At 35.5% G+C, this 19,181-nt stretch overlaps 1 long non-coding RNA gene and 1 pseudogene across 1 annotated transcript; one reads left to right on the forward strand and one right to left on the reverse strand.

Moving 5' to 3' along the window:
• Nucleotides 1-2,950: 2,950 nt before the first annotated feature.
• LOC109020985 lies at nt 2,951-5,856 on the reverse strand. Its single transcript, XR_004801785.1, has 3 exons — nt 5,686-5,856; nt 3,105-3,167; nt 2,951-3,017 (listed from the first exon to the last, which is right to left on the reverse strand). It is a non-coding gene; the product is annotated as an uncharacterized LOC109020985 (long non-coding RNA).
• A 9,678-nt stretch (nt 5,857-15,534) lies between these two features.
• Nucleotides 15,535-18,027, forward strand: LOC109014931 (annotated as a pseudogene).
• Nucleotides 18,028-19,181: the final 1,154 nt, after the last annotated feature.

A 19,181-nucleotide genomic window follows, 5' to 3' on the forward strand; every position in this document is an offset into this window, starting at 1 on the left:
TATAAATCTTGTATTTATTCTTTTTTTTTAAATGATTATACAGTACTTGCATACTCATGACTGTAACTATCATTAATTAAATTTATATTAGTTTTGATAAATTATTACTTTTTTCTAATATATTTTATCAATTGTCTAAGGAATCGATCTCGTAATAATTTTGAGATATAATTGATATGTTACTTGCCGCCTATCACAAAATGTCAAACTAACGTTCTAACATCTTTTAGTGATGAAAAACATTTTATAAGAAAAAAACGTATAAATTGACATGATTTAATCTGAAATGTAAAATTATAAAATTATTTTTATTTTAAAATATATCTAACTTATCATATAAAATTAATTTATAGATTTATTTTTGTGAGATTATTTGTGATTGTAACACTTCCTTTAAAAATATGATATTTTATGGTAAATTAAGAATTATATTTATATATCAAAAATTTTATGTGAAGTTATTTTTACGTATTTTTTGTGCAATCTTGATGTGATTGGTTGTATTATTTTTTTAAATATAATTTAATAATATAGTCAATCACATTACCAAAATATGCAAGAAATATGTAAAAGCGATTTATATATATATATATATATATAAAGTATAAAGTAAAAGTATGATACCCTTTGTGTAAAGTTGAGATTTTTATTTATTTTTTGGTAAGCAACCAAAAGTCAAGAGTTCTTTTTTTTTTTCCTTGGCCGTTTCTAAAGTTGCTGCTAAAGGAATGAACCTCAATTAATTCCGAATATTTCAGACTTGTTTCAAACAAGTCATAGACAAGCAAGGGACATAGCAACGAAAGCGATGCCCTTTTGTTTGAAGAAAAATTCTATTTATCATTCTCACATCATATGTCATATTTTTTTTTCTCTTATCAAATGTGTGGTATATAGAATGATGAATAGAATAACTAAATTAGTTTAAAAAGAATAAAAAATAAAATAAAATAAAAATAAGTGTAGTGTGATGTATGAAAAGATTGAGTAGAAAAACTCTTTTTTTAACATTTTTAACCATTAAGGAAAAAAATACACAATTTTATTAATAATCACTTCATTAACCATTTAAGTGAAGGAAAAAAAAAATACGAGGGGTCAAACCAACAATACAAATTGGCTGTCTGCCTATTATTTTCCTTCATTGAAACCAGAAGATCACTCTGAAGTTGCAGCTAACATGCGCCCCAAAGTAAAAGTTATCTTACCTAAAAAATTATCTCATCTGTATAACCAAACAAGACCTAAATATTACCGATAGACAATTTAAACCCGACCTTATTTACAACAAAGTCTATATATTGTGTAAAATTGAAGAAAATCCTCATCCTTAAGTCTTACATTATCGATTATAAATTTAGGAGTGGCAATATATGACACAATCTGTAAACCAAATACGAACACGACATAAAATTAGCTAGTTTGGGTTTGATGTTAAATAATTTGTGTCAAAATGAGTTGACCAGTTAAGACAAAATTTTTAAACGGGTCATTCCACTTAACCCATAATCAATCCGTTTAGATTTATTTCAAAATTACAATTTTATTACTGTTGAGTTCTAATATTGATAATTTCAGTATGTGCGGGCGGGTTACTCCGCTCCACCCATGCGGGGGCAGAGTCCCCCGCCCAGCATAGAGAGGGCCTAGCGGGGGCGGGGGGCGGGTTGACTCCAGCTGCCCCGTTGGGGTCATCCCGGCCCCGCTCCACATATGAAAAAAAAAAATTTATTTATATATATATAAATAAATATATTGTATATAGATATATACAATTTATTAAAAATTTAAAATTATATTCAAGTCATTGGATCTACTAAGTCTCACATTGCTTAAAAATGACTATTATATTGCATTGGCCTCCTATATAAAGGTTGGTCTAGGAGGCCAAATCAATCCAAAATCTAACTCTAATGAGTTTAAGTTTTTTTTATATTTATAAATTTTAATTTATTATTTAAATTATATTATAATTTGGGTCTAAAAAGATTTTTTTAGACCAAAAAAATTTTTTTTAAACACAATATGATGCCTAGGCAAGGGGCGGGGCAGATTGAATTTTTTCCCCCACCCCGCACCATGCGAGTATCAGCCCTAGTTAATTCAACCAATTTACATGAAACAAGTTTAAATGAGTCATATTGTATAGACTTATTTCTAATTCATTATTAAACATATCAAAATGAGTGACACGACCCATTATCTAAATATATTAGATTAGAATTTAAAAGTTTGACACATTTAACTTAACGAGTTGATTTTGAATTGACCTATATAGTCAAATATTCATGACTTGACACGACATGAACACAATCCGAAATAACGATTTGCCGCTCCGAAGTACAATCCATGAAGAAAGCCTTGGGAGACAAAGGATGCAAATGGTAAGACATCTATATAAATGCAAAGCAATAACAGTTGGAAATATATATACATTTCAAAAACCCACTTCCCAGAGTCAGCAATACATTCAACCAACTTTAGAAAGAAAGCCACAAGGGCTTCTTTAGAGGTCCGGTCGCTGTTTTACATATATCTACATATATAACTAAGCTACCAAAAAGTAAGAACCTCTATAACTTGGAACAAAGTAAATACTAACCTACTAGAGGAAATGAAAGACATAGACAAGCCAGTGATAAATAATATGTTACAGAAATCACTAAAGAGGGAAGTGGACATTTAGGTTCCAGTAGTATCTGTTAGCATAGAAAAGCATATTCATAGCTCTCCATCTCTTCCCCCCCTTCATTTGCATACAGTCTTGAGTCTCTTTGCAGCCTGGACAAACCCGACAATGACTTGCAACTCGTCCATTTGCTTCACAACAGGAAAAAAGTCATTGCATTTGTCAGAGCAGGATAATGCTATCTAGTATCCAAAATCTACTAAGTAAACAATGCTCAACCAAAAGAATCAAAGGAAACAGGAAACAAATTTGCAAGCTCCCGTGACATGAAATGCCTCTGAACAACATCTACCAGTTGCTCTTTTGATGGATTAGGGATAGCATCCACCTATAAATCAAATATGTTAGTAAAAACAAAATGTATCCTACAGCTGGTAATGGAACAATATAAATTTCTCCCCTTTAAAGAACTCACAAGATTAAAGTGTCGCCAATATCTCCTCAAAGCAGCCATCTCCAGTTTGCTCAAGTCAACCTTCTGTGAAGAAGATGTTTCAATAAAAAAAAAAAAAAAAAACTTAACAGTAGATATGTTAAATAAAGAAAAAACAAAATATATTTATTTGTCACTTTTTTTCGTATGAAAGCTAGACAGGAGTACGAAAGGGTAACAATAAAAGCTAGCAAAGGTCACATACTATCACAGATATTGTAGTTAATAGTTACTGCTTTCATTTTACTTTACTGTGTTACTGTAATAGTAAATAGTTAGTTAGTGTAACTAAGTCTTTAATTCATGTTAGTTACTTTACTTTCCTCTATTGTAAAGGTATAAATACCAACTCTCACGTGTAAAAGGAATAAGGTGAAATATACAATTTCTTCTCAATAGCTTTCTTCTAATATTTCGAGAATGCTCTCGACTGGAAGGATCTGGAGTTGTTTCATGGTATCAGAGAGGATACCTTAGGGTTTCGCTTCTGACTGCTACCGCTGCAAGATTCAAGATTATTTGTTCAAGATTTAATACAGGAAGAGTGCAGAAGCTGAATCTATTTCACTACATGTAGAAACCTCTGCTTCGATTAATGCAGAAAATCCGTATCATTTGCACAATGGAGATTCTCCTGGTTCTGTCTTAGTTTCTAAGCTTCTTACTGGAGATAATTACCATAGTTGGTGCAGATCAATGGAGATGGCGTTAAAGGCAAAGAACAAGATAGGTTTTGTAAATGGATTGATAAATCCACCAACATATTCAGATCCACTCTTCAGTGTATGGGATAGATGTAATAGCATGGTTCTGTCTTGGATTTTAAACTCGGTATCAAGAGATATTTGAGAAACGATTGTTTATGCAAGAACAGCAAGAGATATGTGGGAAGAACTGCGTAATCAATTTTGTCAAGGGAACGGGCCAAGGATTTTTCAATTGCAGAAGGAACTCTCATCTTTATCTCAAGATCAAGCTTCGGTGAGTGTTTACTACCGTAAATTTAAATGTTTGTGGGATGAATTGACTAATTACAATCAAATGCCCAATTGTACATGTGGAGAATGTCGGAATTGTAGTTGTGGTGCTGCACGTTTATTCTTGGAATATCAACAACGTCAGCACATTATAATGTTTCTCATGGGGTTAAATGAAGAATTCTCACATGTTAGAGGCCAGATTTTATTAATGGATCCATTACCACCAATCACTAAAGTTTTTTCTTTAGATATGACAATGGAATTCTAAATTCATTGCAGCCTTGTTGGATTTGGGATTTATTCAATCCAAATTAGATTATTCTTTGTTCACAAAGAAAACTGATGATTCTTTTGTGGCCCTACTGGTATACGTTGATGATATACTTTTGGCTAGCACTGATTTGTCTGTTGTTGAGTCTATTACATCCTCAGTACACATTTCAAGTTGAAAAATTTAGGGCCTGTCAAATATTTCTTAGGCATGGAGATTGCCCGATCCAAAAAGGGTATTTCTTTATGTCAAAGAAAATATGCCCTTGAGTTAACATCTGAAACTGGTTTACTGGGCTCAAAACCAGCCAATTTTCCCATGGATTCTCACTGTAAATTTTCAAAAACTGATGGTGAATTACTTGAGGATGGAACAAGCTATAGAAGACTCATTGGTAGACTGCTGTACCTCACTCATACCAGACCAGACATCACCTATTCAGTACATCATTTGAGTCAATTTCTTGATTCTCCTCGAGTCCCACATATGCAAGCTGCTCTAAGGATCTTGAAATACATTAAAATGGCTCTTGGACAAGGTATTTTTTTCTCAGCAACTTCTCATATTCATCTCAAAGCTTTTGCTGACTCGGATTAGGCTAGTTGTCCTGATACAAGGAGATCCATTTCTGGTTTTTGTATCTTTCTTGGTGATTCTCTTATTTCTTGGAAATCTAAGAAACAAACAACAGTTTCAAGGTCATCTGCAGAAGCTGAATATAGGTCTATGGCCTATACTGTTTGTGAAATCACATGGTTGCAGTCTTTACTTTCTGATCTTCATCAACATCATCCTCAGCCTGCTTTACTTTTTTTGTGATAATCAAGCTGCCCTCCACATTGCAGCAAATCCTGTTTTCCACGAAAGAACCAAACACATTGAATTGGATTGTCATCTCATCAGGGAGAAAATACAAGCTGGAGTACTTAGAACTTTGCATGTCTCTTCTTCCCATCAGCTTGCTGATATATTTACCAAACCACTTGGATATGCTGTATTTCATTCCTTGTTATCCAAGATGAATGTTCACAACATTTACCATTCATTTTGAAGGGGACTATCACAGATATTGTAGTTAATAGTTGCTGCTTTCATTTTACTTTACTGTGTTACTGTAATAGTAAATAGTTAGTTAGTGTAACTAAGTCTTTAATTCCTGTTAGTTACTTTACTTTCCTCTATTGTAAAGGTATAAATACCAACTCTCACGTGTAAAAGGAATAAGGTGAAATATACAATTTCTTCTCAGTAGCTTTCTTCTAATATTTCGAGAATGCTCTTGACCGGAAGGATCTGGAGTTGTTTCACATACCATGGACCCACGAGGAGTAGAAATAGATCCCTTAGATTGTGAGTCACAGGAGAGTGATCTGCTCATAGTCCTATGTGATGAGCCGGATGATTTATGCATTCTGTGCCTTGATCTGTGGGACTTTTGAGTGTCATCAGACGCTGGATAACCAGAAAAGCACTACCAAGTTTAAAAAGTGTTGCGGGTCCAATGAAAGGATAAAGACATAAGCAACAAGGCTTTTGAAAATAGGAAAAGTAAAAGCTGAATGCACAATGGATCCTATGTATAATGCTCATTCACTTTTCTCTAGAAAGCATTCTGTTCCTAACCCACAATTACAGAGGCCCAAACACATAATCACATTGAACATATAAAAAAATAAAATCATATATTTTTAAGTGGTGTACAGAGTATAAGACTTCTGTATAGCACGACTCTTTTTTACTAATATGCTTCATGCGTACGAACCCACAAAAAGCATGCAATTAGGCAGTTGTCTTGACCAATAAAAACGACAACTTTGCAGTCATGTCTTGATCAAAAGAAAAAGTTGAAGAAAGGGAATTAGCAATTAAAAGAAGAGAAAATGAAAATCATAGGCAGGCGTTTAAAGATCAATTAATAATTCAATCAACAGAAATGTTGGGGACAGATCAGTTGGATGTTCCGATCCTCACGTAATTTCCTCATCCTAATGATTAAGCCAATTGATCTTCTCGTAATAGTACGTATCCATGATCTCAATAATATTAGTAATTGATCGACGTTTTTTTGTTCTTAATTAATGGAATTATAAAGAGGAGAAGTGGATGAAAACCCAATAAGCAGGATCGATCTCATTCATATATATCAAAAGAATTACTCATAATACACGACTTCTAATTCAATTAATTATTGAGAAATGCTTTAGCTTCAAAAAAAAATACATATACATATATATATATATATATATATATCTCACGAAAGTGTAAATTCATGAGAGACTGATGCAAGATAAAAAGAGGGTAAAATCACATGAATTTCTATGATGATTGAGCGGATCTCTCAATCTCGCTAGAAGGAAACGTTGCATGACTGATATATATAATGGCGAGCTAGGTTGAAGTCGTTCTCAATAATACTGTCGTCGCGCGAACTGAATCCATGTGTAGTCATTGAGATAGCTGTAGTACTGCTGCCCCCATGGACCTCTTTGAGCTGTGAGGTCACAAACTAGAAAACCTTTTTTGTAACCTAAAATGCTGTAGCTTGAGAATACAACATGCAATATAAATGTCCTTAGAAATCACCCTTTTAAACTAGGAAAATGATAGTATATCTCGTGATTTTATCTCTTCATTTCAACCGCTCATTTATTATTATTTTTTTTTTACTTAATAGTTAAAGAAGTGCCTATTAGCATATTTGTGTATTTTTTATTTTTTAAAAATATTAAAAGACCTAGCCATTGGGCTGCATAGTAGTAATACCCTTTAAATAATGAGATATATAATATTTGTACAACATCCATAAGAGCATTGGCAGTGGCTTCTCTATCTTCATCTTCATCTTCAAATTTAAAGAATATGTCTTTAAATTCATCTACATTGGCTTATGCATCTTTAAATTTTTGCATAGCTATAAATAGTACTTCTTCAAATTTGAAGAAGCACTATTCATTCTTCAAACATTAGTTTATTATTTTTTTCTCTCTCCTACCCTTAAAATCAACTTTGTAGAATTTATATTAAGATGATTTTGATACATAAAATTTGTATTAAGTTGATAATACAAAGTGGATGTTAATTGTAAAATATATATAAAAAAATAATTTTAGGAAACAAATAAAAAATAATAATATTTTATTATTATTTGATTCAAAGATGCATAAACCAATGTGGGAGTTTTTTTTCATATGTAAAATCATTCTTCAAAAATGATGATTTTGCATATAAAGATACATAAACCACTACCAATGCTCTAAGATTTCTGCTCCCATGTTTCCTGTCCAATGCGCATAATCTGTATTCAGCTTGTTGGGCTTCTAGCTGTATCTTGGGGCCCAAATTGAAATTAATGAATGTTCCTCCAGCAAAAACAAAATTGATTCTAGTGGCCCAATCTCAGAGACAACCATTGACTAGGGAGTCGTGGACAACCGTTAAATTTGTCATGCGGCCAGGATTGTAAGCCCATATTGAGTAATAGAAGCCCATAACCAAATGAAGGGCAGCAGCTAAAAATGTGGAGAAGTGACAAAAAGGGAGGTCAAGCACTAAAGGGAAGACACTACCTTAACAAGAAGAGGCATATATGTTGGCTTCTTCTCCATTTGGAGGGAGACTAGAGAGGATGTGAGATAATGTATTAAGCTCATTTACAGTAGATTTTGTACTTAAAATTTGTGGACCTAAGTTTTAAAAATATTCTAATTAGAGTAACACGGGTGCTGTTAAGAACATAATTTTCACTTTTCTTTTGAAATAATTAAATTATTCTCGTTATAAAGTTATTCGAGATTATACAATCATGCTCAAATCTAATCGAGTCGATTCTGATCTAGTTGTCGAATCGGCTTATTTATTATATATAAGATTTGAGTATAACCAAATCAATTCTAAACGAGTTGTCGAATTAATAGCGTTATTTATTATGGTATAAGGTTTGTGTCACACTCAATACCCATTTTGTTGGCAGTTTTGCCTTATTATACATAATTTTGGTCTGTCGTTTCAACCAAAGATCACTCATGGCAGGCTAGCTGTCTGGAGAAAGAAGGGCATGCAATTTTCAAGGTATGATACCTGTCGTACGTCTAAATGGGGGCGAAACAAGAAATGATGTAAATTGTAGTGCTGGTTTTGTTTCCAAGTTAAATGACATGCCGTTTTACGTACGATAAACATGCAAACTATATCCTACAACATCACACAAGGATTAGATGGCCTTTAATTAACCTAATTTGAAAACATGAGATGCATGAATGCAGTACAAGAAGAAGAAGGAGAATCAGGAAAACAAAAAGATTTTTTTACTCACTTTCAAAATTACATCATTTATTGCTGATTTTCATGTCTTATTGCCCTGCCATACATTTTGATATGAAGCCAAACGCCTTGGAGAAGGCGGGTGGTCATCATCATATATGACTTCTTCCAAAGCCGCCTATGCCTATGGCTGATTAGGAGGTGGGGGTGAGTAGAAGTAGAATGGCTTCGGCGGGGAAGATCGTCTATTTGAAGGAGTACCAGGTGGCGGCGGAGAGTAGAAGTAGAATGGCTTCGACGGGGAAGATATCATATTTGCAGCAACAGTACTAGGTGGTGGCGGAGAGTAGAAGTTGAACGATTTCACTTCAGGCGAAAGTGAAAGCATCTTCCGGTTGAGACCGTGGTGGTGCAGAGAATTAGTGTCATGAATGGTGGGGTGTGAGAAAAGAGGCTGAAATGAACTGAAGAGAAATGAAAGAAGAAGAAGAACTCCCCAAACTTGAGTTTGAGAGAACTTCATGACTTTGTAAATGGTGTTAAGAATGTAAAAAAGCCAATCGAATTTATAGGCCAAGAGGCAATGCCACATGTTCCCATCTATGTTTTCTTGTCAACAAGAAGATAAATTTGGGATTTTTGGTCAATCCATCCAACAAAACCTTCCAACTTTTGGGGCGTGAAGAGTGCTTTATTGTCTAATTTCTTTTTTTTTAGCCTACGTGATTTGAGATTTTAACTTAATATACTCTTTATTTAAGGGATTACTTAGATTTTATCTATAATTAGCACATAATTTGTTCTAAATTTCTTTATAATTAGCATCAAACATATCAATTTTTAAAAATCGTTAGAATATTTCGTTAATGACTTTTCAATCTGATGACATTTGTCTTTCGTATGAGGATGTTCTAGAACAACTCTTACAATAATTTAGGACGTAAATCCCAACTATTTTTATTAACTTGGTATTTATGGCATTGAGATATATACATATTATTTTCAATATAATAAATCTTGCTGTATGAAGATTTTATTTCTTTATATCACACAATGTTTTGGTTGCCATGAAAGGTGGCATAGTGAGTGGCCTTGTGAGCATGTTCAGAATTAGAAGGACCATGAGCATCAAGACAACTTTCCTTTTTGTCGTTCCAAGAAAAGTCATAAAACATATTTCTTTTGAAAAACAATACTTCTATGCACAGTCGCGCCATACAGTCGGCGTGCAGTCGGCTGACGTGGCATAACGCCACGTCAGCTGATTTAAAAAAAAAAAAAAAAAAAAAGGGGCGAAACGAAAATGAAAAGCGGAAAGGGATTAGAAATCATTTTCCCGCTTGCTTCGTGTTCGTCCGTGAGCCGTGCGAGACCAGAAGATAGATCCTGCTTCGGCCTTCTTCCTCGTTTTCATCTGCAGTTGAAATCGACGCAGCCTGGATCGAACGTTGTTGGGTGCCCAAATAACTGGCCGGTCTGCGTTGGGCTGGGTCAAGTCGGAGCGCCGTTTGGGCTAACTTGGTGGGCTTCGTTTGGGCCATCATCCCGGGTCAGATAATTGGGCCAGCTTCGTGGGTCGGTTCGTGGGTCAGCTTCGTGGGTCGGTTTCGTGGGTCAGCTTCGTGGGTCATCTTCGTCCCCAAACCGTCGGACCGTGGGTCATCTTGATCTGCTTCGTGTTCGTCCGTGAGCCGTGTGAGACCAGAAGATAGATCCTGCTTCGGCCTTCTTCCTCGTTTTCATCTGCAGTTGAAATCGACGCAGCCTGGATCGAACGTTGTTGGGTGCCCAAATAACTGGCCGGTCTGCGTTGGGCTGGGTCAAGTCGGAGCGTCGTTTGGGCTAACTTGGTGGGCTTCGTTTGGGCCATCATCCCGGGTCAGATAACTGGGCCAGCTTCGTGGGTCGGTTCGTGGGTCAGCTTCGTGGGTCAGCTTCGTGGGTCGGTTTCGTGGGTCATCTTCGTCCCCAAACCGTCGGACCGTGGGTCATCTTGATCTGTGAATCTGAAATTTTCAGTTTGCATTTTGATTAATTAAATGTTTTGGTTTGCTGATAAACAATGAATGTTATGATTTAGTTATTTTTTTTCTTCCATTGTTGTTGTGATTTAGCTGATTTTTTTCTTCCACAGCTTTGGTTTTTTTCATCCAATTCATGTTGTGATTTAGTTGTTTTTTTTTTTTCATTGCTGTTGTGATTTATTTAGCTGTGTTTTTTTTTTCACAGTTTCATTTTTTTCTTCCGTTGCTTGTGATTTAGCTGTTTTTTCTTCCACAGCTTGGTTTTTTTCTTCCACAACATATAGTGATTTAGTTAGTTTTTTTTTTTCATGTTGTGATTTAGATTTGATATTGTTTAATACAATATTTTTGCATTGCATAGAGTTAGATATGTGAAAATTTGTTAGCTGGAAAATTAATTTCCTTGTTAAATATTGTGGTTTAATTATTATGAGAACAAAGGCCCAAGGAATTTTTGTGTGCATTTACGTGCATTCATATAAAAGGAGACTTTCAATCATCTGCACCAAGGAATTTTTTTTTTTTTTTTTGTAACATTGTAGAAGTGATGGTTGTAAAATATTGGTACAGGAGGCAAAATATAAAGAAATAAGGGGAAAATAATTGTGAGATGAACATACCAGTAGGGAGTCTAGAATTAGATGCTAGATCAAGCCATGAGTTTAGAATTAAAGATATATAATTTCCTCTGTATGCATGGACGTTAATTAATTAGGCCCAATGAAATCATGTCTGGCATGTGTAAATCTTATGTGATGCTAAGCAAATTTTGATTAGTTTTTTTTTTTTTTTCTTCTAAGAAGTATGTACAATATTAGTCTTCACTTGGTTGATTAAAGTAATTTTCCTGATAACTTATCAAAAACTGACTTTGGATATTGAACAACTTGTACAGGGTATGGGAAAAGGAGAAGAACACCCATCTCCGCTACCACCATCTAGCTCAAATCCGTCAAACCCGTCAAACTCAGTATGCTATTTCATAATTAAAATTCTTAATTTCTATTCAATGTTTAAAATCCTAATTATTATTATTATTATTATTTTTATGTTAGGACATCCCTCAAAGTGGTCTACTAAACTATCAACATTACATGCACGGTTACTTTGGACCAGTGCCTGCATGGTCACCAGCTTTCTTGCCATATCCAGATGGAACCAATAATCCAAGCAACATTCAGGTGGTTTTTCAACTTCCTTCTTAATTTTTAGTTATAAGATAATTATTTTTTAAACAAATTAAATGTTTTAATTTTTTTGTTTAAGCAAAACGTTGGTATTCAATTTCAATATGGGATGGGACCTCCGAGGCCATTTATCGCTAGAAGCTCTGCAACGAGTGCAAAAGTTGGTCAAGAAGATAGACCTGATTGTCTACAAACTGAAGCGCCATGTACTTCTGCTAAAGTAGATGAAGAAATTTTGTTGGATAGATCAGATGAACGGGAAACTGACGATGGCACTACCGGTACACCACAGGTAGTGCCATCGTCAGATGGTGACGATATCATTGAGGAACCAAAATCGGGGATGGAGTTCAATTCGTTTGAAGATTTGTTCAGCTATTACAAGCTTTTTGGTAAAAAATGTGGATTTGGGGTGATGACACAAAGGAGTGAAAGGTCAGAGGATCAGAGTGTGAGATATGTCACCCTCGGTTGTGCACGGGGAGGGAAGGCTCGAATTAAGAGTTCCAATCTCGCCAACCCACGTCCGACGGGAAAAACGGATTGTAAGGCAAGAATTAATGCCTTAAGAGTCGAGGGAAAGATGCGGTTGACAACAGTGCACAACACACATAATCATGGCCTCAGCCCAATGAAATCCCGCTTCTTTCGATGTAACAGAGAAGTGAGTGAGTCCGTTAAAAGAGTCCTAGACACAAACGACTTAGCTGGCATCCGATTGAATAAGAGTTACGGATCTCTTGTCGTTGGAGCGGGTGGCTTTGAGAACCTCCCATTTTTGGAAAAAGATTGTCGCAATTATATCGACAAAGCACGACACCTACGACTTGGCGCAGGTGGTGCTGGAGCACTTCAAGATTATTTTATGAGGATGCAGTACAAGAATAATGGATTTTTTTCATTGATGGATTTAGACGATGATGGGAGGTTAAAAAATGTTTTTTGGGCAGATCCACGTAGTCGGGCAGCCTACCAGTATTTTGGAGATGTAGTTACATTCGACACCACATACCTGACGAATAGGTATGGGATGCCATTTGCACCATTTGTTGGTGTAAACCACCACGGCCAGTCGATTCTTTTGGGAGCTGGGTTGATTTCCAGTGAGGACACGGAGACCTTTACATGGTTATTCCAAACCTGGTTGCAGTGTATGGACGGTATAGCTCCAAAGGCTATTATTACTGATCAAGACAGAGCAATGAAAAATGCAATTGCTATTGTCTTTCCAGAAACTCGACATAGGTTATGCCTATGGCATATACTGAAGAAAGTCCCTGAGAAGCTTGGGTCATATGCTGCATATAGAAGTGGGCTGAAAACTCAACTGATGAAATGTGTGTACGACACACAAACCATTGAGGATTTTGAGAAATGTTGGGCCGAGTTTATTAATACATACGACTTAAATGACAATGCATGGTTGAACAGTTTATATGTGGAGCGTGAGAATTGGGTACCAGTTTTCCTGAAAGAGCATTTTTGGGCTGGAATGAGTACAACCCAGCGCAGCGAGAGTATGAATGCTTTTTTTGACGGTTATGTTCATGCAAAGACAAACTTGAAGGAATTTGTCGACCAGTTTGACAGCGCGCTGAAGAAGAAAATTGAGAATGAAAATCATGCAGAATTCCAGTCATTTAGCCAGGTCATTCCCTGCATTTCTAAATCTCCAATTGAAAAGAAATTCCAAGAGTTGTACACAAACGCAAAATTCAGGGAAGTTCAGCAGCAAGTAATAGGTATGCTCGATTTGGATCTATCTCTACTTACATCAGATGGTTTAAATAAGAATTATTTGGTAGAAGATGAAGTTCGTATTGAGGAGTTCACTAAAATGGTTACATATTCAGTGGATTTTAATGAAGAAGACTGCAATGTCAAGTGTTCATGTGGGTTATTTCAGATGAGGGGGATTCTGTGTAGGCATATTTTGGCCGTATTCAAATCTAACGGTATAAAATCATTGCCACACCAGTACATTCTAGACCGATGGAGAAAGGACATCAAGAGGAGATACACGTTAATCCGCACTACCTATGATGCGGGGGATCAGAGGCCAAATGGTAATAGATATTCAATTCTGTTGAATATGTGTTATGGGATGATTACATATGCGGCGGATTCTAATGAGCAATTCGAAGATGCAAAGAAGAGGATACATGATATGACTGAATGTTATCGCGAGCAAACACGCAACAGATCTTTGACACAAATAGGTTTGAAGGCGACGATTTCGAATTGTCTATTAATCTGGTTGAATTCTTTCTAAGTACTTAATTTCTATTATTTAATGATGTCATATTTAACAAATCTTTGCCCAATACAGATTCGAATGCTGGTTTTATGACAGTGGACACAAATGCAATTGCTGATTCACAACAAGTCAAGAGTCCACTTGTTGTCAGAGGGAAAGGAAGACCCCCATCTCTGAGGAGAGCATCCAGGATGGAGATAGATATGCGAAAGGTTAAAGCCAAGCAGAAAAAAGCCCAAGTAAGAGGAAAACGCAAACAGGTAATTCCAATCACGTGTGAATGTGTGTTACCTTTAAAATGGCCGTATTGAAAAAAAAGTATTTGAGTTTTGTTACGTTATTATTAGCGACATGAGAGTTCCAATCTCGGGGATACACCAGCCATGGGCACGCGTAGGAATTTATTTGGGCCATCAGAAGTGGGTTTCATCAATCCTGGACAAGTGCAGGTATCAAAAATAGATCTATTTATAAGCCAAACCATAATTTCGACTCAGTTGAGATGTCCACTTGTCCTGACTTTACTATTTACTAAGAATTTTGTTATTTATAAACAGCCTGTTATAGACAGCTCAATAATTGACACTAGTGGAATCCAACACCGAGAAACAGTAATTGGTAGCCAAGAAAGTGTAATATTTCTAAACTTTACACAATTTAATTGTAATATTTAGATAACATTAATATTTAGTCTATTAATGGTAACAGATTTTTTTGGATTCGATGGCGCACGACTGGACGTCCCTGGATTGTGATGGATCACAACCGGTGCTACCAAGTTCAAATGAAATGTTTGCAAGATTTGACGGCATACCCAAGGTGACTGTATGTTATTTTTGTGCCATATGATTGTTACATATTATGGATTGTTCTTTTAACTAGTTATTCAAATGATATGCAGTAATTTGTAAGTAGAAATGTTGGTGGCATTGAGGAGGTCTTGGGTCATATTTTGTTGGTGGCATTGAGGAGGTATTGGGTCATATTTTCTTGCTGAACTGCTGCTCGGACAGGTTCTCTACAAAAGAAAAAAAAATATTAATATCTACCTGTGACTTCTTTTTTTCCTTTTGGTCTCACTAAATGTATATCAGGGACTGATTGTAAACTGTTTTCCTTTTCTTTTTTATAGCCTCTCTTTCTTGGTGAAAGTGGAGTTGACCAGCTAGTTGAGATTATTAAGGGACTGATATCCTCAGCCTTCTGTGCAATAGAAAGGTGCATTTTTTTTTTTTTTTATAAGTAAGTATAGAAAGGTGCATTTTTATCAGTGGATGAACTCAGCTTTTTTAAATTAAACATGATCAAATATTCTTTTCTTGAATTAGGTGCTTGCCACACCTAATTCAAGAAAGGTGCATTTTTATGAGTAGATGAACTCAAGTTGTGATCATTTAACTCTAAATTTAACATGATTAAATATCCAGTTCTTGAATTAGGTGCTTGGTACACCAACTCGTGAGGAAATCAAATGTATGAACCCAAACTATACAGAGTTTAAATTCCCACAAATCAAGGCCCACCCCTGGCATAAGGTGAATCCTTGGCCTCTGTTCCACGATCTCTGCTAATTTTTTGCATGATACTCATAGATTCAACTGAAAGTCTTCTTTTGAACACAGATATTCCACAAGCGCATGCCCCAAGAAGCAGTAGATCTTGTCTCGATTATACTTCAGCAGTACTCTCCAAATCTGAGGTGCACTGCCGTTAAGTATTTCCCATTTGTTCCTTCTTATGTCCTAATGCAAGTGAAGGATAAAGATTGATATTGTTGGATTAATTTTTTTTCTATTAGCCATTCAGTTCATTATGTGGCAACTTTCTTTTGCACTGCTCAAATGGCTTGCCTTGTAAAGCCATTGGGTGTGATTTCTACTCGATTATACATCTCGTGTTGCTTGATCTAAAAACTATGAGCATTTTTTTTGTGATTGTATTCTTGCTTTCCCTGGAGATTAAAAAATGCAGGTTTTTCAGAAGCTAGCACCTTTCACCATCTCTACATACTGTGTTATTCTTCTACCATTAGTTGGCTGTTCATTCCACCAAGAAGTGAATCAGTCCGTCAGTCACAAGAGCATTAGACACGACTTTCACAAGGTAACCCAGTTCTTCTTCACTTGGGTTTTTTCCTCTTCTATCTTCTTCCTCTTCATCTTCTGGAGAAGTGCCAAGGAAGATTATATTCACCATTAGCAAACTAACTTTCCGATTTTATTCTTGCATTAGTTTTTCTATGAGCTTTTAAAGAAGTACCAGAGGTAACAGTTATTTAGTCCCCTATTGCAGCTGAGTCCTAAGATGACTACTGATGTTGCAATTCATGGGTTTCTCCTATGGGTTTCACTTGGGTTCTTAATGCCTCTTGCGATACTTGCTATCAGAATGTCTAGAAGAGAGGAACCACGGTCCAAAAGGCTCAAAGTTTTTTTCTATCTCCATGTTTTTGTGCAGGTATGCTCTTCACTCTCTGCATACTATGCATACATGAGGTCCATCGTCGAGAAGTTGAAGAATGTATTTGCATCCATGCATATCCTCCTATTTTTTAAACATGGCCAACGAATGAAAACTCAGAGCTAGAATATGTAATCATTAAAGATTTGATCTTTTTCTACAACTGCATCATGAAAGTTAATTGAACCTTAATGGGGTCCACAATTATTTTGGAAGAAAATAATTTTGTAGCCCACCGTTTGGAAACAGTTAAGTTCAATTAGTTTTACAAAATTCCTAACAATTAGCAAAAGAAGGTAGTGATTATGTAATCATATATATTTTTTTCCTCGACTTCATTAGTAGGATACCCCCTAGGCTTTCTGTATCAAAATGGTAATCACAAGTTGAAAAAAATTATAATCATTTCTACAGGAACTAGCAAACTGCTGCTATCACATATATATATTATATATATATAATATTCCATTCCCCTAAGTTTGCTAGATCAAATGATTTAGTCACCTTTCATGGGGCTATAGATAACTACAGGGGCGAGGTTTTTAAGAACTATGTGCTAAATTCAATTTTATGTCTCTCTATGTGCTAAATTCAATTTTAACAGATACTGTCAGCACTTCTTGCCACAGTTGGAGCTGTCTTATCATTCAAAAAACTTGAGAATTCCTTCACTAACAGCCACCAAAGATTAGGACGGTTACTTTATGGTGCCATTTGGTGCCATTTGGCTGCAAGCCTTGATCGGATTTTTCAGGCCTAAAAGGTAATTGGTACAATTTTCTCACAGTCTAAGTAGTTTCTTACCAACTATTGTTGATTCTCAATTAATGCCAAATTTAATTCATTGCATCATTTTATTGGCACTGCCATATCTATATGTAATCTACATTTTCCTTCCTTCTGCAGGAGGAAGAGAGAGAGGAGTTTGTGGTACTTTGTGCATTGGATGCTTGGAACAATGATTTCTCTCTGTGGGATCATCAACATCTACACAGGCTTAAAAGCTTACAGTAACAAAACATCAAGAAGTACGACCCTTTGGACTATACTTTTTACAGCAGAGGTCCTTTTCATTGCTTTCTTTTACCTCTTTCAAGACAAATGGGAGTATATACAAAAGCAAGGTGTCGTTTTAGACAATGCAGCTATCACAGTTTCTAATCAACAAATTCCAGAAGGGATCTACCAAAAGGAGTTGCAGCCTGAACCATGTGGCAAGCGCAGTAGACTTAGACTGTGATGCCCTTTCCTTGCTTTGTAGACAGAGTGTAGAATGAAACGCTGAATGGATGTAATGATTGTAAGATTGTATGTATCAAGTTTGTCCTTGCTTTGGGTCATATTTTGTAAGTAGAAATGTTGGTTGGTGGCATTGGTTGGTGGTCATATTGTAATCATCTAATTTGTCTTCAGCTTGTTAATATTACCGAGATTGGAAAGACTCAAGAGCTGCTTTTTACGTGTTGGCAAATATTGTTCTGTGCAAAGTTTGAAGTGCAGGGGAGTTTTGTCAAAAAAAAGATGCCATTTTCCGAACTTCTTTAAGACCCCACACAGCTGAGGTCCTTTATCAACCTTGTAGATCAACTTCCGGACCCTGGAATTGATTCTCATTTGCATGTGATGTTTGCAAATTTTAAAGCTAAATCATGAGGATTTTAAAGCTAGATCAACTTCCGGACCCCACACAGCTGCTTTTTACGTTCAACTTCCGGATCAATGCAGTGTATGGATTTTTATTAGCAACTCCACGGTAGTTGTCCGTTCAACACAAATGTAATGTATTAATTCCGTTCAACACAGAATAACTTACATACACAAATATAAACCTGGCTGTACCCTGAAATAACGGTATAGCTCCAAATGTATTAATTCCGTTCAACACAAAATATTTTGTAGTTGTCCGTTCAACACAAAAGCTAAAGTAACTTATACAAATATAATAAAAACATAAAGTAACTTATAACACTTTAACTACAATGGAAAGGCTCTAAATAACTAATTTACAGCACTAAATAAGTAATAACACTTAATAACTAATAACACTTAAACTAAATATTTACAGCACTAAATAAGTAAGTAATAACACTTAATAACTAATAACACTTAAACTAAATATTTACAGCACTAAATAAGTAATAACACTTAATAACTAATAACACTTAAACTAAATATTTACAGCACTAAATAAGTAATAACACTTAACCTACAAATGCAACATAAATCACTACCGAGAGTATAAATAACAAAAAACAACTAAAAAAAGACCAAGGTACATCCGGGATAACATGCGTGAACGCCTTACGACAGCTTCTCTCTCAAGAAGCACCAACTCCTTTTTCCGAACTTCCTCAGATATACTGTATAGCACCATCTCTATCTTCTTGATGTCATCCACTATCTTAAGGAGCTCATTTACTTTATTTTCAACATCGCTAAGTCTCTTCTCGAGCTCTTCCTCCTTCATTGACAATTCATTTTTTCTTTCTTCTAGCTCTATGTCTTGATCACTATCTGCCCACTTGAAATATTTACAATATGGTAATCCCTGATATTTACACACAAAAACAATTCAAATGTTAGACGTACGTAATATTAATCATATCATTAAACACGTTAT

The sequence above is a fragment of the Juglans regia genome, chromosome 6 (genome assembly GCF_001411555.2).
Source record: "Juglans regia cultivar Chandler chromosome 6, Walnut 2.0, whole genome shotgun sequence".
Classification (NCBI taxonomy): domain Eukaryota; kingdom Viridiplantae; phylum Streptophyta; class Magnoliopsida; order Fagales; family Juglandaceae; genus Juglans; species Juglans regia.